General features: G+C 35.8%; 1 protein-coding gene across 1 annotated transcript in view; it reads left to right on the forward strand.

Annotated features, from left to right (window-relative positions):
* Positions 1 to 221: 221 nt before the first annotated feature.
* FSTL5 (follistatin like 5) overlaps positions 222 to 17569 on the forward strand; it is a 383037-nt gene continuing 365689 nt past the window's right edge. The window contains exon 1 of the mRNA XM_068187171.1: positions 222 to 309. The gene's annotated coding sequence lies outside the window, so the exon portion shown is untranslated. The remainder of the gene's footprint in view (positions 310 to 17569) is intronic.

Below are 17569 nucleotides of genomic sequence, written 5' to 3' on the forward strand. Positions count from 1 at the left end.
GATGCCTTGGCAATCCCTTCCCAGGTGCTTGTGATGGTAGCTCCATATAAATGAGATTTCTTTGATGCCTTTGGGTTGGTGTTCTGTTGGTTGTGGCTTGTTTAATTGTCATAGGGCAATAGGTAGCCAAGGCTCTTCTGGAAGCATTTGAAGAGGAGGTTAAAACCTCCTAAACCAAATTGAAGCTACTTGGAGACTGTGGAGAGACCAGCAGGACAGCTTTAAGAGGTCAGTGACTGCTCTTTCTCAGCTGTACCCTAAGTTTGAACTTGTAGGATCAAGTCACCATTAACAGCAACTTTCCTCTAGGTAAGTGCCACCTATCCCAGCGAGAGGGGGCATGCTTGCTCACAGTTTGTTTTTCCCAGAGAAATTACTCCTGCTCAGTTCTTGAAATAGTTGTTGTTTCTAAGTGTGTATGAATGATCTTTGCTAGTTCATGAAAATAAGAAAAATGTGGTTTTAAATTTCACTTCTTTTCCATTCTTTATAGTCAATTGCTTTTAAGCACCCCTCCAGGTGCAGTAGTTCCTTATCTTGAGCTTGCCTTCACATTTATATCTGTTTCCAGGAAACTGAAATAATAAAAACATTAAAACAGATTGGATTCAGAATAAAAAAGTATTATCATAAAAAAGAAATCTTTCAGAGTATATGATATTTCTCTACTTAAGCAGACTGAAAATGCCCCTGTGGTATGTTGATGCAAAACCCAATACAAGAAAACATGAAGAAATAATAAAAATGTTAATTTAATTTTTAATGAGAAAATGTAATTAAAGGCTTCTATTTATAATACTTAAATTCTATGGTGATCTCAAACATCTTAAATGCTACAGATTTGAGAAAAAATATTCATTTCCTATAAATAAATAAATTTGATTTCTTTGAACTACACTGTTGTTTGAAGGATACCTTGCTGTGTTACTTTTTAGCATGGAAAAAGATAACTGTAAATAATTTTCACATTTTTTGGATGAAGTGTAATGATGATGGCACTTCCATGTCTTCACTCTTTCCCCTGGTGACCGCTTTGTTTAAAAAAAGCTGGGCTCAGATAATTAAGAGAAGTGTGCAATACATGCACAGTGGGAAAGCCTTTAAAAAGATCAGTTGCTGACTTGAATAAACACATTATTTAAAATATCTAATTTCCTTTTCTGATGCATACACAACTTTTCAAAATGAAAAACATCTAGTCTATATTTCTATACAGTATTGTCGAGGTTATTTTATGCCGTAGATAATGATGCTGTTAAACTAAATAATACCTTGGAATTGCATGTTAGGCATTGGAATGAAGTGCAGTTCACTTGCAGCAATACTGTTAGAATTAAGGTTCACACAGGGGACTGTATAAGGTACTTTGAAGTTTGAGGTCCTTTAAGACTCATGCCTTTTCCTTACAGCTGCCTAAGTAATATATAAATATGTACTGTTCTCAACTTTAGCTGGAGTAATTCCTTTTTTCTTTTGAATCTTTGGTGAAAAGCACACAGAATTATGTTAAAAGTGTCTAGGGTTCCTATTTTTTCTCCTCTACTCCTCTTCCCTGTAGAGTAACTTCCCCATTAAGTCTTGTGAATGGTGTTGGTGCAACTACTCCTGTCCTGGGTGTCAAGCTGCAGCTGCAGAACAAGCTTTAAGCTGATGACCTGCTCCTCTTAAGTTATGTTTCTGCAGCTGAGTTTTGAGTAGTGCCAATATTTTTACAGGAAGATATTCTGTCATGTGCTCTGCTTTAAGTATTTTTAAGCATGTGTTGAGCATAAGTTTGGAGTAGATATCTCCTGAAGTCTTTCCAACCTCCAAAATCCTGTGATCTGAGGAGTGTTGCTTCTGGGGAAAAAGTTTTCACACTTTGTGAAATATTTGTATTTTTCATAAAGACTTGAAAATCAGTAGAGTGCTTAAATTTTTTCCTTGTTTCTAATAAATAGAACAATGTTTAGAAAAATTGCTCCATTTGTTTCAGTTTATCTAGTCAGAGAAACTATTTTTCAAACTTTATCGTTGCTCTTATTTAATGAATCACATGAAACTAAGTACATTTTGGCTGGTTTTATTTTTTATCCATAAAGGAAGCTAGATGTGATTGAATAATGGAATAGTCAGTTTGGTGTGTGGTTTTTTTTTTTTGGTGTGTTTTTTTTTTGGTGTGTTTTTTTTTTTTTTTTTTTTTTTTTTTTTTTTTTTGTTTTGCTACATCAATTGATTTTAGCCTATAGGTTTTAAACATTGTATTTAGACATTTTGCTTGTCTAATATGAGAGGCTCTGCACTCAAAGGGTTCATGTCCATCAAAATGCTTCAGATAGATGTCAGAAGGAAAGCATGTTTTTCTCCAAGAATCTAGAAGTCTGTGAGAAATTTATGTAATTCAGATTACACTGAAATATGCATTAGTGCATCTGAAATGGGTCTTAGTATGTATTTCTCACATAAACTTTTTTCTTGTTCTATATTGTGTTGTCTCTTATTAGTGCTAAAGTGAAATATTTCATATTTCATAACATCTGTTTGAAATATTTGGATTATCCTTAACTAATGGCCTAAATTATTTAACATCCATTACAAAACTAAATGGCCTCAAAGTATGTCTTGTTTTTCAACATGTAATGGTAGCCTTATTGAATCAAAATTGATCTCATGAGAAATACTTCAATCAGTCATCTTCAAAGTGACTTAAGCAAGAAATACAAAGAACATAATTTAAATCATATAATGATTTCAGTTGAATGAAATCTCCAGAGGTCTTTTAGTCCAGAGCCAAATCTAAATTCAACTTTTTGCTAACAGAATTTGAGCCTGACATTTATTATTGAATCTAAGGAGCAGACTATTCCATCAGGTCAAAATAATGACTAACATGTAACATAAATGACCACTTATCAAGTATGCATTGATTTACACAAGCTGGGAATGATGACTTGTGCATTTTATTTTTTTTATCAGACTTTGACTTACTAAAAATTGTGAAATAAAACTACTTTTTATGGCCTGTGATAAAGACAGATTGACATTTAATTTACAAAGATAATGGGATCATGTCTAAATGTTGGAAATTTACACAAAGTGCTGAATTTTTGAAGGCATGAATGTAGCAAGTCATTGAAAATGACTGTGACATGCAGGAAAATGTAGAGATAATAAATACCTATTTCTCAAGGAAAAGAGGAAGGAAATGAGAGAAACATGTTTTGAATGAAAAAGATGTACATGAGACAAGCATAGCCAGAAATTTTAAGTTTTAATTGATGAGGCTCTATTTGTAGACTGTAAAACAGCTTGGCTTTGAACTATAGCACTAGTCTTAATTTTGGTGCTTTTTGACATATTTGCAATATTAATTCACTTCATGAAAAGTTACTTTGTGTTCTCTTTTAATTTATGTGTATAAAAATGTCATATGTCTGAGAGTAATTTTAATTGAAAGAAAAGATGATTATTGCCTCTGAAATTCAAGGAATACTCACATTATGTTTGTAAGTCAAACTGATACCATAATGTACCTTTAAGATGGGTTTCTGTGGCTTTGGAAAAAAGAATATATTTAAGGGAAGAAATCCATTTAGAAGGACAGATTTCCATATAACTTCTTTCCTGAGTTCATAGTCATCATCTCTTCTTCAAAGAAAGCAACAAACCCAGAAAGTTTTAATAATTAAGAAAATTGATGTTTCAAAATGCTTACTGAAAATTGAGGGTTCTCATCTTGCAGTGAGTCTGACCTCCTCTGACTTCTCGCTCAGCCTAGAGCTTTCAGTAGTTAGCACATGCCTCTGTATTTTGTTGAACTGAGACATTAGGTTGTACAAGGAGTGTTATTTGCTTAAGTGCACTTATAGATGGTTTAGAAAGCAGTAATTAAATATAGAAATATCCTACGGATTTTACATTGAGTAGTGGTGCTTTCCATAACACACATGTAAATGGTTATACTAAATAAATGAGAAACAGCTGTTTAGTGGTTCACAGCTGATTTAAAGCCTGAGAGTACAACTATAGACTCTCAAGACAACAGTCTATGGAATCTGCAAGTGCTTTGATGTGATTTGGCAAATACTAGTTTTTAAATGAGTAAGATCCACAGTAGCCTCAGAGGTGACAGAAAATGCCTTGTCTTAGAGGCTTAAAGAATATGGCCCTGAGTTTGTCTTTTGGATTCAAAAATACAGTGAAAGTGGCTGCACAGGTGGCCAGCTGAGGGAAAGGACAATATTCTGCAAGAAAATGTTGATTAAGGGGGATTTCTGTACAAAGAATCTTACGTTGTGCTCATTCTGAGTTGACTGTGAAGTTTGCCAGTGCTGTGTGTGCTGTAGCACCACTTTAGCTGTATTTTTGGTGGTAATGATGTGCTGTCCTTATACAAACATGTTACTACGGGCTGCTCAACTTGCTAATTGTTAGTTGCTGCATTTGTGCTCTTTTGCTTATTTAAAACCCATTCCCACTCCTGAGAAAGTGCCCAGTCTTGCACCAGATTTATCAGCTCTTTCCTTAGTATATGCCCCCTATGAGTGCAAACATAGCCCCTGCAATGTAATCTAATTCCTGGCTTCAAGTTTTTTGAATGACTGGCTTTGCTCCTCTGGTGGTGTGTTTTCCCCTACCCTTAGCTGCACCATGATTGAGAAATGCTCTTTAAATCTTGGCCATGATGAATTGTATCTGGGACTTTTCAGAAACACTGTCCCCAGCAACTAATGAGAACCTGGATTTTCTCGGATAGCCTTGGAAACTTTTCTGCTTGCCTGAATAACACCCTGAGTGGGATAATATTTTCATTATCAAATTTTCAAAGAAATTTTCTGACCTGAATTGTGGCCAAGATGGAAGATTACTATGACTAAAGCCAGCTCTCTTGTGGTTGTAAAACAGCAGCCCAAAGTGAGACCCTCTGAGCTCTCCCAGACCACAGCAACTGTGACCAGCAACCTCCCTCTGCCTGGGACATCTCTCAGCATCAGTGAACTCTCGAGTTTGCTCTGCTGGGAGGATTGCTGAATGGTCATGATGAAACCTCAACTCCTTGAGGTTCAGCCCTGGGCCTGTTGAGAAGATGCAAAGAAATGCCACCTGAAGGTGGTGTTAGAAAGAGGGTGCAGACAGCCCTTCCTAGGTTAGACAAAAGTCTATCAGGCCTGCTTTGTATGGGAAATAAGACTGAAGAAGTGTTTCTAGAGTGACCTCTAACTCCTTACTTGCCATGTTTTGAAGTGTTATGTCTTCTAACTAATGTATCCAAAAGTCCATATTCTAAATGTAAAAGGAAAAAAAAATTAAGACCAGGTGGATATAAAAATGGAATTTAATGTTCAGTGAGTGTTGTACAGTTCTTCAGATGAAGATTATGATGATGAAGCTTTTCTTAAGGTAATGCAGTTATTCTCAAGTGCCTTATTTATTGAGAAGCAGGAATGATCATCATTAACAATTTGTACAGGGTTTCAATATCTGTATAAAGTAATGAGCAGAGAGATTATTCCTTGGTTGTTTGCAGCTATTCTTTTTCTTGTGTTGAAATTTCTATTTTCTTTTTTAAGTTTGGAGTAATATTTATACGCAGTAACAAGTGTTACTGAATCTGGCAGCATTGTATTTAACTTGTGAAAGTCCCACAGTTTTCTTCTGCAATAAAATAACAAACTGGTATAACATATTCTGGGATTATAATGCTGTAGTTAAATTATACTGCTAAATATGTGGTTTGTTAAAAAAGTTCCCTGTTGTGATAAAGATTCATGTTATTGCTCTGCAATAGCTTTACTAGTATGTTTTTAGACCCACAAGCTTATGAGGCTTTGTTCTTGTTAGGGTAAATGTTTACATATTCATCTGTCTGTTGGTAAAACGAAAATGCTTTTGACCTTTTCAGTGCTTGCTGCTTTAACAGGGACTTCATAAACTTACAGTATGTTATATTGGCATTTTTCTCATAGTTTAGGTGAATCTATAGATATGTTTCTATGTGATATAGATATCACACAGGAATGGGAAAGCTGTCATCTTGAACTTGGAAGAGTTGTCACTGAGCTTTTCTCAGTGAGACTTGTAGAAACTGGGACATAGTTAAATTTGGATTTTGTGATTTTGAATAAGTTCAATCTTTTCAAGCTCTAGTTTAAATTATTTTATGAGTTTTCCAAATCCCGGTTTATTATAGCAGTCCATAAATTATTTTGCTAGCAACTTCTTATTGCTCTAGATTAAAAAAGTCTTAAAATTTTATACAAACATTCACCTATACATGCTTATTATTGTAATGTGTATGTTATGCATACCTGATATGGGCAAAAGTCAAGGCTGTATTGGTATTTTTGAATTTCAGAGTAACACTGGGTTTGTTTCCTGTTAACTGTAAAGTTATGAGGTAGTTTGCAGAAAAAGAAAAATGGAGAACACATGCTCCTGAAAATAGGGAGTGCTGTAGTTCAACACCTCTCAGCAAGACAGCGTTTTGCTTTTGGTGTCTCGGGAGAACGGGGCAGGAAGGAGACCCCTGGGGAAGTGGATGAGAAGTTGTGTTTGGTGCTGGATCTGCCAGTTTTGCAAGACGCCATCTTTAAAGCAGTCTAACAGAACACAAAGGAATTGTGGTTAATTTTGGTCCTTGACACTACTGGCCACAAAACCATTTGAATTTTACTTTTTTTTTTAAGTTTACTAGTATAAAATACAGCTTTATTGGGCAGAGCAAGAGTGAATTTTATAGTGTGAGTGCTGAATAAAGAGTTAAAGATGGTATTTTCACATAGCAGAAAAACTTTGAATAGCCTTTGCAAATACTGCCACCAAATGACTAAAAAGAGCATGTAAGGACTGTGCTATTTCACATTTAAGGCATTAAAAATATTCCAAAATATTTTTTCTTATAAGTATTCTTGATACAATGACTTATCCAATGTCCCAAAATTTCCATTGCTGTGACAAGCAGGGATTGCTACATGGTGCATTTTTGTAAATAAACATCTGGTTGGACAGAATACTCAGAAGATTTTGAAATATAGAGAGGAAAAGTTATAAAAGCATGCTGTTTAGGGAAGCTATCTCCAGTGTTGTTGAGAGTTATGCATTTTTAAACAATTTAATTATTCTTTACTCAGACTGTAGAAAAGGAATACCCAAGAAATATGGAAAATATTAATTCATAGATTTGCCTGATTTTGGCTGATAAAAAGCATCAAAAAGCCTGGCTGCATCCTGCTCAGGAATGAGAAATATCATGTAAACATGTTCTTTTATATATCTTTTCCTTTTTGTGGGAACTGAGCTAAAGTAAGAGGGATTGCAATAGCTAGTGTGGAAACACTTATGCTTGAACTTTATAAAATGTATACGGTATATAAAAGTTATGTAAGGATCTTTATTTATTAACTACTTTTAATATTATGAATACAATTATTGACTTCAGTCAAACAGTGCGTAACTATTAATTCAGGAAATGCATTCATTCATTCATCAGTTGTATCCAAGCCCAAGCAAAAGAGGAGGACAGAGAATGGTTTCCAGCTTTTTTTGAATAAGCAGCTCAGCTTTTATTGCAAATCTGTTTGTCATAGCAAAAGACATAAGAATAGCTCATCTTAACCGACAATTTAGGCAGTTGTGAGTGCTTTTAGGAGTACTGGGCCATATCTGTGAGATGGTCAGAAAGGAAGATCAGTGAAAAATAGTGATTTTTTTTTTTTGTATTGTTGATAATTTAGAATAATATTTTCTTACTATATTTATGATTATAACAATACTAATGAAATATTAATGGTATTTACTTTTATTACAAGGTTGTGAACTTGGAAACTTAGGAGATTCAATTGGGATGTACTTTAATTTCTCCTACTGCTTCTACACCCTCTTTGTATTTTCGCCTCCCCTCTATTGCTTTGCTTTTATGCTGTGATATACACTGGGCTTTGATACACTCTTCTTTTCAAGCCCTGTTCAGAGATAAGCCTCTTGTGCAGGTTTCCCATAGAGAGTAGTGGTATCCATAGCTTTACTGTCCCTGATAAATGCCATATACTTTAATATGAACAAGCCCAGTGTTTGAGCTCCAGAGATAAAAGAATCTGGTTAGAGTAGAAGTAGTTGCAAGTTTGTGGGTTTTTCATGAATAAGTCTTTAAATTTCTGTTACTTTTGGGGCTGCTGATACAGGTGAACAATTAGCAAACTGTAGGTGTTAAAGGAGTGGAGGATTGGCCAAATCTTCCTGGGCAAAATGGAAAAAAAATCATTATTTGTACAAGTCTCTTACCTCTGTGATACCTGCTATAAATATTTTAGTTTCCTATAAGCAGAAAATATTGTTGGCTATTGTCTCAGAACTAAAGCAATATCTTGTGTGTTCAGAAAAATACTTATTGCTTTAGACAGCCATTTGTGTCAGGCTGTGATATTCAGCTGTCAATATACATTAGCTTTTAAAGCTGGCTAGAGCACTTCCTTCTCCACCGAGTTTAGGCGTAAACAATTAGAGCAAATCTGATCATCTGCAGAATATGCTTTTGAAAATTCCAGTCTTTTAAAATTCCTCAGAGGGTGTGATGGAAGTACTTTACATTCAATCAAGTCATATGTTCTCTCACACTTCAACTCAGCTTGAAGATATAGCAGTTACTAATGGGTTAATGCTTTTGAAAAACCTCAGGCTGAAATAATAACAGTTGGGAAGAAATTTCACTTTGTCAAGTAAAAAATGTCATCCAATATTGTTTGTTATTAAAATCAGTGCATAATTCAGTCTTTTAGTTCTTTTTATGAAAAGAAGAGGAAAAAATCTTGTAGGCCTAATTTGCTTCCAGGATCCACATCTGTGCACTTGGAGTACATTCATAATAGCAGCTGATGAGACAACTGATGTTTACTCTAAACAGGGCTGGAAATTAAAAAAAAAATAGAGATGATTTTTCCCCTTACCCTAAATTTCACACACTCAAGAATGCTGTTAAGTACTACTTTGCTTAAAGCAATAGCTACTTGACATTAGGAAAATGTGAAAGTTGTATTTATAATCAAAAGCTAAGTGTGTGGGAACATGTGGTTGTGAGATGTGTGAAGAATGGCTCAAGCACTTGAAATTTAATGAAGGGCTTGCTACAGATTAAAAAGCATATCTTTGCTCACATCTTCAGTCTTTTTCACACACCTTTGTTTCCCACCCTCTCTTTTGCTTTCATGCTGGTGCAAATTTTCATTGATATCTACTTTTCAAATATACTTTGCTGACTCATATGAAAAGCAGTGTATTTTTGGGTGTTAAGCCCCCAGCAGCCACCTCACTCCAAAGTTCTGTGGGTTTCCCCCTCTTCTGCCTTTAGTGAAATATAGCTGGAGTCAAAATTATGGAAAAAAATATTTTTTTTTTGTAATGATGCCCCACCCTACCACATAATAGGTAGCTGGCAGTGTAAAACAGTGATGTAAGCAAGCACAGCATGAATTCTGCTTAAGTTTTTGAGGGGTTTTGGGGACTGTTATCTAATACTGACTTACCAACAACAGATCTTCACCTATCCATCCTATTTTGTTAATCCTCTTTAAGTACTTGTACCCATTTTGGTTGTACTGTAAATATAGAGGACTGGGGATTGTTTATGTTTCCCTTGAATCGTTATAGTCATGGAAGCAGGTACTTCTTTCTTCCTGATAAATAAGAAAATAAACCATGTAGTAACTTGCTGTTCTTCCCAGTGAGAAATGAATCTGCTGTCTCTTTGAATCTACTCATATTTTAAACAATTTACTCTATACTAAATTAAAGGAAGCTTGCTGCAGGTGGAAGAAGGAACATCTGCAGCTCTTCTCCCACCCCAGCTGATTCCACTGTAAGGCTGGGTAGGAGATAGAGTTTTGTCACATCACACTGCCATACTCATTATCAGTAATGAACACAGGGACAGCTAGGGTGGCCTGGTGATGGGCCAAGTAGCCAGGGAATCTAAGGGAAAGAGACTGCTGAGAATAGCAGACACATGAGGAGGAAAAGCAGACAGCAAAAATCAGCTCAGCAGTAGTGGAAGGGGCTCTGCCAAGCATCTCCTAACCCCCATGAACAGAGTGTGGGAAGGTCTCCTTGAGCTTGTGGAAAGTCAGCTTGTGACACAATCATCTAGTGTTCCCTGAGTATAGGGTGGAGATTCTCAAATGCTCAAGGTGTTTTGAGCTCTGAAACAGAGTTTCAGAGAGAAAAGTCAAAGAAATTCCAGCTAAGCAGGTATGTTTTCCATCACTGATTGTTGAACATCTTGAGAACTATTCATGTTGCTCTGTGTTATGCTGAACATCAGTTTCTTGGAAGAACTTCTACTTAGTCTTCTGTGGTTTGCTTTGGTGCTTTGTATTCTGTGGGGACTTTTTTTACATCTGCTAAGCCTTTGTTGTGGCTGCCCTTTCATGTAGCCCTGGTGTGAATCTTGGCAGCTATGATGACTTTGGCACAGAGGTAAATGCTACTCTTGTACATGCTCATTCTATTGAGGACCGTATTCTATTCAGATTAAAACCACTTTTTTTTCCCCTTTATCCCTTGTAATTGTAGTTCTTAATTTATAAATTAGAAAGATAAGACAAGCTGGTGATTATTATTATTATCATTTGAACTTTTTGTTTATGTATAGATCTTAAAGCATCTTTTAATGAGTTATCAAAATAGAGCTTGAACTAATTCATGGAAAGCATAGCATACACTATGTAATTTCTAAAAAAAATACCTTGGAGAAAATGCCTGGCTACATATTGAAATGAAATGTAGCAGCTGTTACAAAGATTGATTTTTCACCCTCATTTCCATCCCCATAACTGAGGTTAGAATTTGACTATTCAGTCACTGGGGGAGAAACTGAGCAGAAATATAGTGACAGCTTAATTTTTAAAAGCTGCCATATTTTTCCAGGTAGCACAATTGAATAATATTTTAGCTAGGGAACTTTAGGAAGCTTAAACCTGACAGATATGCAAATGTAGTAAATCAACAAAAAGCTCTCTCCTCTTGCATCTAAGTGGATTGCATTCAGTTTTATTTGGAAAATATTGAATTTTTAATTTTTTTCATTCCTTTCCTTTGCTATATTATTTACTCTCTACATTGTAGCCTCTATAGCATATTAGCTTAAGTAAAATGAGAGTAAGACAGGTTCTGTTTTCAGTAACTTCAGTTGGCATTTTCTTTTTGTGTAACTCACCAGGAGGTTCATGTTTCTTTCACAAAATTATGTGAAAAGATCAGACAACTCAGCATTGAAATAGTGATTCTTAATCAAAACATTTTGAATTCTTTCCTTAAAAAAGTAAGAAAAGCAGCCTGGATGAAAAATCCCACAGTTACTTATCCAATAGCATAGAACAATTTTCAAGAGTCAATATTGTAAAGAAATTCAACGTTGACATTTTTTTTCCCCTAGCACTTGCAGTCAACTTCTTTGTAAAACACACTTAATTCTGCTTTAAGAAGCCACAAAAATTCTAGTGAATGCTGTGGAAGGACTCTCGAAAAAACAAGGGGACAAGTAAAATTTTCATCATTTAAAGTCTTAGGTAATTAGAAATAATTGACTTTTCCACAGCATCCATGTTGAACAGCTGTCAATTTTTTTTTTTTTTTTGTGAAGGAGGAGGCTAAGTAAACGCACATCGTGTTGGCGTAATATTCATCATTCTTTCAAACAAGTACTAACTGATCTAATAAAAAAAAACTCAAAATAACACAGTAAGAATAATGTTAATAGTTTGCAAATCTGAAAAAGTACAATTCTATCCTCTGTTCTCATATTTCTCATGTTTTCTGTTTGTTTAGTTATGTTAGTTGAGGTGAACCCCATCTTTCCTGTTCTTTATATCCCCAATGAGAAAGAAGATTCACGTGTGTTTGGTGTTATGCCTTCATTTAATAAAGATTAACAATTAATGGAGACTTGAATGCTATGAAGATTTCTTGGCTTCTGTTGCTTCTTATCTTTTCCCTTTTTCTGCTTTCCACTATTTTTTGTGACCAAATCCATTTCAGCTACAGATGAGAGATGCCCACAGTGGTAACACAGCTTATGCTCCTCTCTTGTCATTTCACATTATAACTTTGTCATGACTCTTGCTTTGGTGATGTGGTTATGCTAATCCCTGTGGTTTCTAAAAAGAGTGGGGACAATGCCGTTCCTTTTGCTTGCCCAGGGACATCTGTGTGCTTATTTGATTAAAAAATATATTCTTTGCATCCTAGAAGAAAGAAGTATGGCAAAGCTATTTGTGCAAACTCATTTGTGATTCCTTGATTAGAAGTACTTATTTAATAACAGACTGACAAAATCTCCCAAGACATAGCATTTGGTGAAAAAGAAAATGTGCTGAGAAACAGGATGCATTTATTCTGCATGCCAGCTTGCTGGGGGCTATTAATGCACCATTTTCTGCAGAGTTTCTGCTCTGAGAGACAATTTACAGCACAAAATACTTATTCAAGCAGAAATTGTCTGGGTGGGTATATGTACATATATGCACACACATATCTAGGGCTGGAACCTTTGAAGAGAGAGATCATCTTTATTTGGTTGCCATAAAACTATATAGTGGAAGTTTTCTGAATGGAGGCTCCCTATTTCTACAAACTAATTAAAACACTCCATGTTTTATGGACTTTGCCTCCAAATAATTAAGATATTAATCATTATCCTTCATGCTTTCTCTTCCACTACTGCCTCATCTTTCTAGCAAGTAACTGCACATTCTCTAAGACTTGATGTTTAGCAGTTACTGGTTCACAGCATAATGTGCACTTTGAAGGTAAGAACTCTAAAGGCTTTGTAAGTAGTAGAAAAAAATCCTTTTTGTTTTTGTCTATTATCAGCTGAGTGTAAAGCATCAGTGAAAGTTGGTTTGCCGTGTTCTTCCCGACAGGAATAATGTAAATGCAGAGTGTTTTCCTTCCCAGGCTCAGAGACATGTGCCAAGGCTACTGGCTTTGCCCTGGCACACAGGCCATGTCCCATGTGGAAGGCATTAATATGGCACTGTCCTGGTGCTCTGGCAGTGCAGTGTAAAGCCAGCCTCTATCACTGTGAGCACTGCTGCCTGCTGAGGTGGCTAAATGGCTTCTTGGCTTGTAGCTCTTCAAGGGCATATCAGCAATAACCTTAATGGAATGATCACCAACAGTCTCGCTTCTATAACAAATGCACTAGAACAAGGGATAGCACTGCTGTATTTCCATATTTTATAATGTGTCTTCATTTATTTATTTGAGAGAGGGTTTTCTGTGTGTGCATGATTTCAAGAGATTTCTTCATGAATAAATGATAAATCTGGAACTTGGAACTGCTGAACTTAATCAGTTGTTTACTTAGATGGAGAAGTATAACTCATACTTTTCTTTTAAACCTGACAGTCTTTGAAGTGTGCATAGATATAAGCTTGTTTATTGATCAGCTATGTATATAAGGAACCAAGAAAAATATGCTTAAATGAAAATGACATGGAGAATTTTCAGCAATTCTTTCTTTGCCACCTATTTTCAAATACTGTATTCCCTTTTTCCCTTTTTTTTTTCCCCTCCTTGTCATGGTATGCCTTATTATGTTTAGCATTTACATCTCACCCAGAACTTTATTGGCCAAGAATTCCAAGAATTGCTTTTTCGATCCAGATGTGAAAGAGGAGTTCCATCCAAAAGACCAGCACATGGTCAGGCTGTAATCTATGTTTCAAATGTAGAGCAAGATTTCTTTTCCCTCTGGTACTGAGGGTGACAATCAGGAACTGTGTAAGGCTATTGTTTGAGACAGGTTTTGGGAACCCCTTCCTGAGTTTGTGCACAGCTTTACTAATAGCAGGACTGTTGGGCTAACAGCAGGCTAATTCAGAAATGAAAATTCTATATTTTTTAGGGGGTAATTTTTTAATTCTGTTTTTGATTCTGTAGCACGGTGTCACCCACCAGGTCATTCTATGCATCTCAATTATATGGATTGCATAATAATACTTTTCCATAATACAAAAGTCTTTGAAGCAAATGGCCAGCCATGTTGATTGATTGGCAGAGATTATTTGAGCCACACAACTTTTGTTCCCGTTAAAGAATGTTAAGTGGCTTACATTTGTATCTTATGTTGATCAACCTATTAGCTGACCAGGTGGCTGGCAAAAATCATCTAATTTCTTTCAGCCTGATTCTGCTAGTTGGGAATGAGATGCATGGAAGAGAAGAAAGTAATTTTTAAAATATGAGTGTAAAATTAGAATAACAATTTATCTATTGCAAAATTCTGTAAGAATATGCCTACATTGTAGTGCTGGCAAGCAGCTTCAATCAAAATAATCAAAAGTAATATTGTCAAATAATTTCATGCTAATATGGTGCCCTGTTGACCTTTCTAGGCACAGAGTGGGAAATGGCACATTAAACTTATGCCCCTTCAGGATACTTGTCTAAGTTATGTTGAATAATTCATGGCTAGTTAATGAGCATTCCATTCCAATGGAACTTGTGCTGTGTCTGAATCTGAGTTTCTATATTTGTGCTCCCACAGTACATCCTGAAAAAAATGACAATAGAAGTCTTATCTCTTGCACCTAAATTATCTCCCTACTGCATTTTTTCCCCATTTGCAAGAAACATTTCCATTATCTGCCCTATTTTTGTACCTTGTTTTGTATCTCCTACTGCACCTGTAACAAAAATTTCAACATTTCACCTGCAGGTGAAATGCAGTGTAATGCATCCCAGCACAGCAGGATTCAGAGTGGTGAGAGTAATAGCAAAGGCTGTAAGTACTGCAGAAATACAGGGATGTAAGCAGTATGAATTGATGCTGTCACTCTGGACTATGGTACTATACAGGCACCTGAATGGGACACTCAGATAAAGCAGATTGCAATATCTGAAGATGTACACTCTTACAGTTCCCTAATTTTAAGCAGATTTTAGCATTTACAGGTTTTTTGCAGCACCCTGGCATCCTGCTTAAAGTATTGCCATGTGAGCAGAGCTCAGCTGGGCTCCCTGTTTCAAAGGCCAGAGACAAAGCTCAGCAGATACATGAGGTTTTGAAGATTCCAAAAAAAGCACCATATTTATGGGTATGCACAAGACAAAATGAGCATGTGTACTTTTCATACCTTGGTTTTTCCTTCCTGTTTTTCATGCATGTACCAAAGATTTTTTGGCATTTTTGTTGTTGTTGAGGTTTTACTGTTGGCTTCTTTCCCCCTTGGATTACTCCTTTCCTCCCTACATTTAGAAATTCAAAATTTTCTCCTTCAAAATTCCAAAATACAGCAGTGATTTTTGTTTTTGTTTTTTTTTTTTTTTTTTTTTTTTTTGGTAACTTCTACTCCCTTGCTCTGATGTTTTTTCTTCAGGAAATACATTTTTCAGAATTAAAAGCAGAAATGCAAGAACTAAAAATACTGTTTTAGTCTACAAAACAATCAAGACTTTGTGCAGACATCCATTAGGTTACATCATTACCCAGTTCTAGCAGTCCTTTTGGATAATCTTGAATCTTTTCATCACTTAGGTCTTTTCACTGAATGGAAAGAGTGAATAGCAAAAAGCAAAGAGAATAAGCACATTAGAATTATTTTAATATAATAATAATATTTTATTTCCACCGATTCAAAACCTCAAAAAGTAACTAACAAATTTAAAATTAGCTGTCACTGATTTGGATGTGCACGTAGCAGGAATTGCACATGCCTGCCATATTGCATTAGTATACAAAGAAGTGGAAGATCATTGTGTAATGATGGCGGAGTCATTTTGCATGCTTAAGTTTGAGGTCCATTAGCTAATTTTACCTCTTGAAATCCCTGACATGACAGCATCCTTGTCATGCCTAGTTTTTTACAGGCAGACAACCTCCAGCTGGAGGTTGGCAAATTTTGGCTGACACAACAGAGAGAAGATTCTTTTGATGGCTCCCTGGCTGATTTGTTCCATTGCAAAAATAAAGAAGGCTGTTTGTTCTTGCAGAAAGGCAATCCATAATTTATCACTACCACTTTAGGTTGATAACTAAAGTCAAGGTCTTGCATCCCAAGTCTGGGAAGTGATCATGTAGTCGTACATAGATGGTTGACAAAATCACTGAGTTGTGGTGTCTGGGAGTGCTTCTCTACCTAGGTAAAGTGATGTGATCTGTCTTAAAATACTAAAGGGTGAAGGCTACCTAGGGTCTGAATGGAATAGATCCTGCTTGCTCATCTGGCCACTCCATCTGGAATACAGGGTTGAAGACAGTGACTGACTTCAACTCCTGTATTCTCTGTCAGTGATGCCTTGCTTTGCCACTGACTTTAAACACAATTTTCTATGATAAATGATAAAACTCTGTTAAAAAAAAAAAAAAAAACCAAAAAAAAAACCACCAGTGTTCAGAAAACTATATTTTGCTCTTCTAGATTACCAACTCCTCACATACCCAGCTAGGAGGCAGTGTGTTTTAGAGAGTAGCTGATCAGTCATGGACAGGAGGCAAAGTCTTGGCATAAAAGGCAATGATAGAAGAAAGGTGCCTCTTTAGAGGGGATAGCAGAGCAAGGGGTCAAACTTTCATCAGTTCATCAAACCATGTTTATTCTCAGATTAAGAAGGGTTCTAGAAAAGAATAGAAATGATAAATGTCACCTGGATTGTATGTGTAAGATTTGCAGGATCCACATTTCTTTTCTGGGCCTGCATACTGCTCACCATATCTTGCCACAGCATGGGAAGGAGACGGGGCATGTGGAGAGGAAGTTGCTTGCAGCTGATTGTTATTTTGGAAGTTCTTTAGAAGAACTTTTTTTTAGTGTTATTGCCTTTAGCGGTGTGCATATCAGGAGAATGTGCTGCCAGAAGAACAGCTTTTGTTAATAGTCCTTATGTCTTTTCACAGGGTTGCATTGTTGATCAAAAAGATAAGGTCACTATGGAAACACAGAAACATATGCTTTCTTCTATTGAATCTTATGAATGGTTCCTCACATGCTGAGAAAGGACATTCAGAAAAATCTTTCTCATTGCATAAAAGATTTGACTTAAACCTTCAGTGATTTAGAATAATTTTAGTTAAGGGTATTTAAGGAACACAAGGTATTTATAATGCATGAAATTTCCCCCAAACTTTGTGAAAATTTAATCTTTCTTCAGTTTTGTAGAATGAATCAGTGGCAGCAAAACTTCTGAAATGAGGAAAAGATGGTTGTGGATTTCAGTGCAAGAAACACTCAGACTTTAAGGGTTTTCAGTCCCTGAACACGTGTTATTTCCCTCTTATATAGACAAATATAATTTTTACGTGTGTCAGCAATTGAAGTTTGTAAGAACTGCTTGATTTCTATACCTTGGGAATTATAGTTACATGCTTAGATTCCTAAATGGCGTTTTAGAAGGTGGATATTATAAATCAATCTTTAATGTCTTTACCAACTGCTTTATCTAAAATCTAAACACATCCTATGAGAAAAATTGTCCATCTTTTTATTTGTCTGTATAAATTAATGCTGTTGGTCAAAAGCAAATACAGAATCAAAATGCCATAGTTGTGAGACTGATTTTAGTGGGGGCACATAAATAGTGATCAATGCCTTCAGTAAAA

This window comes from Anomalospiza imberbis, chromosome 4 (assembly GCF_031753505.1).
Source record: "Anomalospiza imberbis isolate Cuckoo-Finch-1a 21T00152 chromosome 4, ASM3175350v1, whole genome shotgun sequence".
Classification (NCBI taxonomy): Eukaryota; Metazoa; Chordata; class Aves; order Passeriformes; family Viduidae; genus Anomalospiza; species Anomalospiza imberbis.